Source organism: Hemitrygon akajei, chromosome 15 (genome assembly GCF_048418815.1).
Source record: "Hemitrygon akajei chromosome 15, sHemAka1.3, whole genome shotgun sequence".
Taxonomy (NCBI): Eukaryota; Metazoa; Chordata; class Chondrichthyes; order Myliobatiformes; family Dasyatidae; genus Hemitrygon; species Hemitrygon akajei.
Window position 1 is genome coordinate 61,566,286 of NC_133138.1, and position 10,226 is coordinate 61,576,511.

The following is a 10,226-nucleotide window of genomic DNA, read 5'->3' on the forward strand; positions in this document are numbered from 1 at the left end:
ACAGTGCATGTAAATGATAAAGTGCAGGATCATAATGGAGTAGATTGTGAGGCCAAGAGTGCCCACAACACTGCAGTTTGTTACAGTCACATGCGAAGCAGTTGCCTTTCCAAGCCATTATGCATCCAGACAGAATGCTTTCTATGGTACATGGATAAAAATTGGTAAGATGTCAACAGGGACATGCTGAATTTCATTAGCCTCCTGAGGAAGCAGAGGCATTTGTGAGCTTGGTTAGCCTTGACATCAAAGTGATTGGACCAGGACAGACTATTGATGATGTCCGTACCTAGCAGTTCAAGGCTTTCAACCCTCTTAACTTCAACAGCATTGACGTAAGCAGCAGCATGTGCACTGCCCCCCAGACTGAAGTCAATAATCAGCTCTATTGTTTTGCTGACGTTGAGAGAAAAGTTGTTGTCACCACACCATGTCACTGAGCTCTTGCTGAACTCAAGTTCATCATTATTTGAAAAATGGACCACTACAGTGTATCATCTGTGAACTTGTAGATAGAGATAAAGCAGAATCTGGCCACACAGTCATGAGTAGATACAGACTAGAGTAGAGGGCTGAAGACACAACTTGTAGAGCAGCAGTGCTTAAGAATAATGGTGCTGTTGTCTACTCGTGGTCTGTTCGTCAGGAAGTCAATGCTCCGGTTACTAATTATAAGATGTAATATTATGTGTCAAGTTTAATGATTAATTAATTACAGCAACTTTAAAGGGGTTAACCACAAACTGTTGACACAGGGCTCACAGCAGAGTTGTGCAAAATTGGCTGGGAGCTTGAGGTGATTTGCAATCACAGTATATCTTTCTCACCTCAAGTTGCAGGCTGATTAGTGCATTAATTATAGCTTGTGTTACTCAAGTGCAATTACTATTTTTTCAGTAAAATCTGGCTCAATAAGATTTCCATAACTGGGATAAAGCTAGCTGAACTTTTTTTTGTTTATTATCTATTTCAACCTAGGAGATTGCATTAAGATTTATGTTAGCAATTTTATGTTCTTTTACTACGTATTTTTGATGGTCAATTAAATCATTGAACATCAGAAGAACCACCAGCAGTTACAATCAATGTTGTGGTATAAATTGTCAGCAAATACTAGAAAAGACAAATAAAGTAACTTTTATCTCTTGCACCCATCCCCCCAGTGGTAATTACTTTTTACCAGACTCTGGTTAGATTTTTAAAATAAATTTCAATACATTTCATGACTTTGCCCTGTTCTTTGGGAATACAATAATTATTACATAGTCTTTATGATTTTTTTTATTGTGATTTCCTTTGTAGCAAAGGAGCTCATATTGCAGTCATGGGGAAATACTGTGGACTGGTAAGAGAGATTGAAGGCCTACATTGGAAAGAGGCCAGTGCAAGAGGTTGAGGGGTAGCAGTTGTAGTGATGTGTTTTAGGGGTGGGGATTGTGATTGGATACTGAATATCACTGGGGTGCTGAGGTTAAAATGTGGCAACAAACACAAAGTGCTGGAGGAAACTCAGCAGGCCAGACTGTGTCTATGGAAAAGAGTACAGTTGGCAACTTGGACCAAAATCTGCCAAAGGGTTTCTGTCCGAAACGTCGACTGCACTCTTTTCGTAGATGCTGCCTAACCTGCTGAGTTCCTTCAGCCTTTTGTGGTCTTGCTTGGATTTCCAGCAACTGCATCTTTTCTCTTGTTTGTGATGGGTTAAAATGTGTCAATGGATTAGCAGAAGGAAGGCCTTTGCACTAAATGTGGAAGGCCTAACCCTAATGCATGGCAGTGTCAGGTTTGTGTATCAAATCTACGTTGTCCTGGAGTTCACTGTTGACTTAGTGCACCTGGAAGCTTACAAGTTAACTTGAAACTGACTAAGCTTCAACACAAGAGTACAAGCACAGTAAAATTCTGTTAATCTGGCATGTTCAGGACTTTGATGGTGCTGAATTTTCCAGATGATTACATGTTATTTTCAATATCCAGACATGTTTAATTAATTTACCATTGCACCAAGTAACTTTAATAGGGTTTGGTGTGTTTCAGGGGAGCCTGGGAGCTAGGATCCTGGTGATCTTGAAGGAATTGTGGGAACTGAGGCTGCTGTGAGCTTTAAGTGAGTATGGGAATTAGTGCCTACATTAATTACTTCCAGTTAATGGAAGTGTGGAATCAGCACTGAATAAGCCAGATGTGAAACAACCAGAATTTCCAAACAATCAGATAATGGATTATGTGAGCTTTCTGTATCTGTGTATAAATAAAGTCACAAAATATTTCTTTAGTATTTGTTATCTTATTTATATAAAGTCACCATATTTTTTATTCATTCCTTGTAGAACCAGTAAGTTTCTGCTTCTTAGGAGGGATGATTGTAGAATATCACCACCTTATTTTTATATTTTGCAACTCCAAAACATTAAACTGATTCAAAGGAAGACATGGGAGTCTGAAATGTGAGTCTAACTTCATGTTTACTTTAAGCAAGGGGCACATGAGGTAGCATCATGATGTATCCAATTCATCAAATGTATACAAATGTTTACAATATTACTCAAATACATCTGAAATACTAAATACACATTTACCTCATAAATCTTGGCAAAAATCTTAAAATAAAAGAGGACAAAGCTAGAACTTGGATGAATAAAGTATCTATCTATCTATCTATCTATCTATCTAACATATCAGTTTCAAAGCCGAAGTGTCTCATTGATTGATTCTAAAAGGACACCTTACCTTTTTCTAGTGCATGAAACTATTTTAAGATGTGTTTAACTTCAAACTGGTAAAAGTAGTTCTAAAGTCACTCAGCTCCAAGATAAAACAGAAAAGGTAAATGAATCAAATTCGGAGATTCATGTACTTGTACTTTACTTGGTGGAAGGTTGTAACTGCAAGGTGGCCTTGCCTTGCTCGTGTTGAAACGCAACATGTACCACACAGTTCATTCCATTATTTGATACACAGGTCAAATAAAGAAAAAGATGCTCAATTATATTTGAGCTTTTACTGAAGACTGCAAACAAATATTAAGCATGTTGAACATTGTGTATCAAATTGCCATCAAAACTGACACTGTTGTAGAGACTCTCAGCAGATCAGGCAGCATCATGGAGAGAGAAACAGCATCAATGTTACAGCTTGATGATCTTTCATTGGAATTACAGGTATCCTTAAACAGAACTTGAAAGCTTACATGTTTAGTTGGAAAATTACTAAACTTTAACATGAAGAGTTAAATACTTACATTTTTAGTAAGATTGTCACATTTATCTGGCACACAAATAAAGTCTTCTTCATTATCTTCTTGTGAACCAGCAGGATTCTACTTCTTAGGAGAATCATGCAACATTCCCACATAACATTGCAGATTCTGGCAAAGATATCATATAAAAGCTGAAAAAGCTTGAAATACTCAGCAAGTCACTAAGCAAACAACCGGCCACACGAGTAGTAACAGATGATTGGAGGCTAAGTTTAAATTTATACTGAATAACTGTGCACAACGACACCATAAGTACAGGAGCAGAGTGAAACCATTCAGCCCATTGAGTCTGCTTCACCATTTAATCATGGCTGATTTATTTTCCCTCTCAACCCCATTCTCCTGCCTTTCTCCTGTAACCTTTGATGCCCAAGGCCTACAAATTGCTTCATTTACATACACAACTCCATGTACGTTTCTATATGGTCCATATGTGAATAACTCCACCCCACATTTGTGGATGAAACTGGTGGAAGGTCCTCTAGCTACCACACCACGATCCAAAGTAGACTTAAGTGCTACATATGTACTGACTGGCAGTTAGCAGGCCATTTTTTGAGGACCACTTGTGGAAAGCAGAAATAGTGATTTGTATCAGGGTTCACAATGTATAATTTCTGTATAGTGTATTAATTACATTTTTATCATGGACTTGCATGTCTTCCGTCCTGTAAGTACAGGATGTCAGTCTTTGATGATTTACACCACTGCTCAAAGCAATAGAGATTTTTACCAGTAACACAAAGCAAAAGGATGTTGATGCAGAAAATTTGGGAATAAATCAGAAAATGCAGGCAATTCACAACTAGTCAGGCAGCTGTGGTGGAGGTTTATAGAATATAGAACATAGGACAGGACAGTACATTCCCTTTAGCACATGATGTTGTGCTGACCTTATAACCTACCCTAAGATCAATCTAAATCTGCCCTCCTATATAGCCCTCCATTTTTCTGCCATCCACATGTCTATGTAAGAGTTTCTTTGTTGAGCATCAATGAGTTGTTGTCAATTTGACGGCAACCCTATGGATAGTGCAGTTGTCCATAGGGTCTTTGTGGCAAGCTATGGAAGTAGATTGACAGACCTTTCTTCCACTTAGATACTGCTGCTGCCCAGGTTGGGACCCAGCCCAATTCGAACTCAAGACCTTGAAGTCCAGTGCTGATGCCACTACACATCCGGCTAACCCACTTAATAGTTTCTTAAATGTCCCTGATGAATTTGCCTCTACCACCACTTCTGGCACTACCTTCCATTTTCTATGTAATATAAACATACCAATAACATCCTTCTTATACTTTTCCTCTAGTCACCTTAAAATTATACCCGGTATTAGCCCTTGGAAAAGAAGGTATCTGGCTACCCACTCTATCTATACCTCTTATCATCTTGTATATCTCTATCAAGTCTCTTCTCATCTTCCTTCAGTCTAGAGGGGAAAACTCTAGCTCTATCCTCACAAGACATGCTCTCCAATTAAGGCAATATCCTGGTAATCTTCTTTGTGCCCCCTGTAAAACTTCCACATCTTTCCTATAATGAGACAACCAAAGCTGAACACAATGCTCCAAGTGCAGTATAACCAGGGTTTTATAGAGCAACGTTACATTGGGGCTGTTGAAGTCAACCCCTGACTAATGAAGGCTAGCGCACCACATGTCTCTTAACAAACTTGCATGGCAACTTTGAGGGCACTATGGATGTGAAACCCAAAATCCCTCTGTTCCTCCACATTGCAAAGAATCCTGCTATTAACCTTGTATTCTGCCTTCAAATTGAAACTTCCAAAGTGAATCACTTCACACTTTTCCTGATTGAACTCCATTTGCCACTTCTTGGCCCCATTCTGTACCTGTCAATGTCCCGTTGCAACCTATGACAACCATCTACACTATCCACAACTTCACCAACCTCCATAAAACATAGAACATAGAATAGTACAGCACATTACAGGCCCTTCAGCCCACAATGTTGTGCCGACCATTAAACCCTGCCTCCCATATATCCCCCCGTCTTAAATTCCTCCATATACCTGTCTATTAGTCTCTTAAACTTCACCAGTGTATCTGCCTCCACCACAGACTCATGCAGTGCATTCCATGCATCAACCACTCTCTGAGTGAAAAACCTTCCTCTAATATCCCCCTTGAACTTCCCACCCCTTACCTTAAAGCCATGTCCTCTTGTACTGAGCAGTGGTGCCCTGGGGAAGAGGCGCTGGCTGTCCACTCTATCCATTCCTCTTAATATCTTGTATACCTCTATCATTTAGTAAGCTCCCACCCCTTAGCGAAAGGCAAGAGTTTCGAGTTGGCATCTGCCATTACATCCCTGGCGAGAAAGGCAGAGGGACCCCGCCAGGGGATAAGAATTTTCTCTGGGATAACACCCACCCCCGAAGGTGAAGAGGATTATGAGACGTGGATAGAGCAAGTGACACAGTTGTTAAGTGAGTGGCAGTGCTCGGATGAGGAAAAGCGACCGCGATTGGTTGAAAGTTTTCTGGGAGTGGCGGCCTGGGTAGTGCGCGGTTTGAAGGATAACCAGCCCGCTGCCACTCTGAATGACTACCTCAAGGCCTTGGAAAGTGCTTTTGGGTTGACCGGGAGCTCCTCGGGGAGCTTCAAAACATGTGTCAGGAGCAGGGTGAGAAGCTCTCCGCGTACCTTTACCGGCTAGAGAGACAGCTTAGTGGGCTGCGGCTCCAGGGAATCGTTCTGGCTGAGCAGGTGGATCAGGTAACTAGGGGTGCCCAGGCTGAGCACAAGATTGCTTGGAGTCTCCAGCAGTCTTATAAAATGCGCCCTCCTCTTACGTTCGTTCAGTTGATCAGGGACATGAGGGGGGATGAGGACACGATGAGGCCACGGGAGGACTCTGTCAGGAGGGTGAAATCCTCAGTTGCAGCCCCTGGTGGGGAAGTGATCTGAGCTGGCTCCAGCTCCACCTGGAAATTGATAAACCATGTCACAATTTTTGACGTGTCTCGGCCCGAAACGTCGACAACGATTCTCCCTATAGATGCTGCCTGGCCTGTTGCGTTCCACCAGCATTTTGTGCATGTCACAATTTTTGAAATCTTTCCACTGCCCTGGGAGAAAGACAGTGACCATTCATCTTATCTCTGCTCCTCAAGACAGTAGACAATAGACAATAGGTGCAGGAGTAGGCCATTCAGCCCTTCTAGCCAGCACCGCCATTCACTGTGATCATGGCTGATCATACACAATCAGTACCCCGTTCCTGCCCTCTCCCCATATCCCTTGACCCTGCTATCTATAAGAGCTCTATCTAACTCTCTCTTGAATGCATCCAGAGACTTGGCCTCCACTGCCTTCTGGGGCAGAGCATTCCACATATCCACCACTCTCTGGGTGAAAAAGTTTCTCTCTGTTCTAAATGGCCTACCCCTTATTCTTAAACTGTGACCTCTAGTTCTGGACTCACCCATCAGCGGGAACATGCTTCCTGCCTCCAGCGTGTCCAATCCGTTAATAATCTTATATGTTTCAATCAGATCCCCTCTCATCCTTCTAAATTCCAGTGTGTACAAGCCCAGTCGCTCCAATCTTTCAACATATGAGTCTATAGAAACACTTTGTGGTTCAGTGCTCATTGTGGGCTGAACTGAATGTGAACCATCTTGCCTGGAGCTTTGCAACTGAAAGCAGCACGTGGTTTGGTAATCCATTGTGAGTGACTGACTCAACTGTATTTCTATCTTATATTGACTATCCTGTTGTACATGCTATTTATTATAAATTACTATAAATTGCACATTTAGACAGAGACATAATGTAAAAACTTTTACTCATGTATATGAAGGACGTAAGTAATAAAATCGATTCAATTCATAGGAATGGGCACCATGCTGTATTGGATATTGCTGAGGAGAAAGGATCAGAGTGGTTGGGCTTCCACTCCCTGCCCCCATCCCTTTTCCTTCAAATAAAGTGAGGCCTCAGCTGGGAAATGTTGAGGAATCTGGTTCATCTTTGCATGGGAGCTGAATCCACCATTACTTCCTGCAGCACTAGTGTAGGTAATCTCTGACCCTTTAAGGAGTGCTAGAGTAGCCTGCTTCAGAAATGCTTCCCTGAATGAGGCTTGGGCTCTGATGCACCATCAATAACTCTCGGAGACGGGAGGCGAACGATAGGCTTTTATTAGCAGCAAAATGGAGCACGGCATCTCGGAGACTGAGGGGGGAGCAGTGCCTCCAATCGGCTTTATCCAGGGGTCTGTGGGAGGAGCCACAGGAGCAGTCAGCAGAGGGGCGTGTCCAGACAGGTATACATAGTTTACCACAGGCTCAGAGCCGTTTTCCAGTCACATTTTGAAAGTCAGATATTGTAACAATATTAAATGCGTGCCGCACACCAATGGCTTCAGAGTTTCATGCCCTGCATCTGTGAAAATGTACCATTTTAGGGCTCATTGTGTATCAGGACACTTCAATTACATTTTGAAATTGATCTTAGTTCAATTATCTGGCACTTAATTGAACTTCTAGGCTAGTAACTTTAGTAAAAACCAAAATAAATTATATCTCGAAACAAGGTTTAAGCCTGATTACCGTGTTATAACTGCATAGAAGCAGGGAAAGGAATGAAACTGAACATTGAAACAAAGTTATTAATGTTATGTTTTGTAGCTCTATCAAAAGAAAAACACAGGAGCCCAGAACAGCTCTCGTATGCTTAGCTTTACTTTATTGAGGCATGCACATATGACATGGTGGCATAACGTCAGTCATGTACTTTTTCATATAACCCATAATGAATTATGTAAACTGGGATTCAGCTGTCATTTTCACCTATTGCTCTGGACTGTTGTTTCTTGTGGTTGCATTTTGGTACAGAAATAGAATTATGCAGAATCCAGGGGCCAACTTTGAACTTCCCTTTTATAAAAGGCATTAGTAAACCAGTGTGTGTTTTCTTTTAAATGCAACAATGATATCTCCCTGGTTTAATTTCTAAAATAAATATAGGCTTTCCATGTCTGGCTTTTTAATACAGCAGATTAGAGGTAACAGGCCTTATGAATTGGCTACATCCTACAGGGGCTTTTGAGACCTTAATGTCTTATGGCCATAAAATATTCAAGTGGGAAATCAGACCTCTGACGTGTCTCACTGGGTCCGGAATATTTGGCTCTCCTGATCAGACTGTCGCTGCCAGATCTGCCCAGAGTCACTGTTGGATTCCTTCCCTCTTCCATCCCAAGGCTGGATTTCCATTCCTGGCCATCAAGAATCAACCTTACCCCTCTGACTCTTCACTCCCCCACCACTGTCTGCTTCCTGATGTCAAAAGATGGTCGTGTAGGACAAATTGGGAGACGGGCAGAAAGAGAAGTGAGAAGAAAAGAAGGAGTGAGAGTGATTTGGGACACTCAGCAGATAGAAGTGTTATGGAGAAAACAAAGGGCAGCACAGAAGGAATCAGAATCACCGGTTTATTATCACCGGCATGTGACGTGAAATTTATTAACTTAGCAGCAGCAGTTCAATGCAATACATAATCTAGCAGAGAGAAAAATAATACTAAATAAAATAAGACATACTGAGTTAAGTATTGTATGTAATTAGTTTTGCTACAACAAGTGTATGGGACATTGGAAAAAAAGTTGAATTTCCCCATGGGGATGAATAAAGTATCTATCTATCTATCTAATAAAAAACTATAAATTACGGTAAGAAATATATTTAAAAAATTAAATCAGTAGTGCAAAGAGAGAGCAACAAAAGGGAGCTGGTATATATGGGTTTATTTCCATTTAGAAATGCCCTCCTTGATGGTAGCGATGAGAAGAGGGTATGCACTGGGTGCAGGGGACTCTTAGTAATGGATGACATCTTTCGGAGGCATTGCCTTTTGAAGATATTCTTGAAGTGGGAGAGGATAGTGCCCATGATGGAGCTGGTTGAGTTTGTTACTTTTTGGAGCTTTTTCCAATCCTGTGCAGTGGCCCCTCCATATCAGATGGTGATGCAACCCGTTAGAATGCTCTCTATGGTACACCTGTAGAAAATTTGTGAGAGTCTATGGTGACATACCCAATCTCCTCAAACTCCCAATAAAATATAGCTGCTGTTGTGTCTTCTTTGTAATTGCATCTTTATGTTGGTCCTCAGAGATGCTGACATCCAGGAACTTGAAACTACTCACTCTTTCCGCTTCTGATCCGTTGATGAAGACTGGTGTGTTTTCACTCAATTTCCCCTTCCTGAAGTCCACAATCAACCCCTTGTTCTTACTGATGATGAGTGCAAGTTTGTTGGTGTGACACCACTCAACTTATCCTGTATACCCCCTTGTCATCATCTGAAATTCTGCCCACAATAGTTGTGTCATCAGCAAATTCATAGATGGTGTTTGAGCTGTGCCTACCACATGGTTGTGGATGTAGGGAGAGTACAACAGTGAGCTAAGCGTGCATTCTTAAGGAGTGTCAGTGTTGATTGTCAGTGAGCAGGAGTTGTTACTTCTGACCCACACTGACTGTGGTCTCCCAATAAGGAAGTCAAGGATCCAGTTGCAGAGGAAGATACAGAGGCCAAATTTTATTAGTACTGAGAGTATGATGCTGAGCTGTAATCAATAAACAGCAGCCTGACGCAGGTATTGCTATTGTCCAGGTGATCCAAAGTCAAGTGTAGAGCCAGTGAGCTTACCTCCGCTGTAGACCTATTGTGGCGATAGCCAAACTGTAAAGGGTCCAGGTCCTTGCTTAGGCAGGAATTGATTCTGCCATGACCAATCTCTCAAAGCATTTCATCACAGTAGACGTGAGAGCTACTGGGTGATATTCATTGAGGCAGCTCACCCTGCTCTTCTCGAGCAATGGTATAATTATCACTCCTTTGAAGCCACTGGGAACCTCTGACAGCAACAGGGAGAGATTGAAGATGTCCTTGAATACTCCCACTAGGTGATTGGCACAGATTTTCAGTGCTCTACC